A 767-nucleotide genomic window follows, 5' to 3' on the forward strand; every position below is an offset into this window, starting at 1 on the left:
TGCAGGTATATTCAGAAACATGTCCAGCTCTTATGGGAAAGAAACAGTCTTTGGTCTGATTCCAAAATTTAACTCTCAAGCACTGAAGCTGGTCTGCCCTAAGTAGGGTCTTTATCACTTGCATATCAGGTTTAGCAGTACTGCCAATTTAAAAATATTAGCTCCTAAGACTGAACAGATATTTTTTCAACAATGCAACAGATAGGAAGGTATGCATTCTTTTTAAATTATTATTACTTGTGTATATGTGTAAGGAATCACTCCAGAGATGCTTTCTAAATGCAATCTAGGGTCTTGATCTTGAATGGATTCTCGGCATCAACTATTGAAAAAAATTGTGAGTGCATTTTTGCTCGTTTTTGTGTATAATAATGAAGGTGTATATTTATACATATAGTTGCTCCGTATTGATGAGATGCATATTTAAGTAATTCTGTTTTGGTCCTCAAGGACAGCATTTTATTAAGTATATCCAGAATCATTGTTAAAGGGAGGCTAAGCTAGAAAAGTTGTAGCCATGAGAATTCATTTCTCTTTCATTGAATGATTAGCCACAGAGTAGAAATCTAGAACAGAAAGTGATGGGAGAATGAGATGCCTCATTTGCTTGTCAGGGGCATTACCTGCCATGCCTCTTCATCCTGACATTTCACCATCCCACTTCTCTTAAGTCTGCTTGACTGCATGACATGCAAAGCATGGGCCACCGCATACGCAGCATTGTAGATGCTGTAGCTGTGGCCAGTCATGCTCATTTCAAAAACAGG

Source organism: Varanus komodoensis, unplaced genomic scaffold (assembly GCF_004798865.1).
Source record: "Varanus komodoensis strain SLA01 unplaced genomic scaffold, ASM479886v1 scaffold86, whole genome shotgun sequence".
Taxonomy (NCBI): domain Eukaryota; kingdom Metazoa; phylum Chordata; class Lepidosauria; order Squamata; family Varanidae; genus Varanus; species Varanus komodoensis.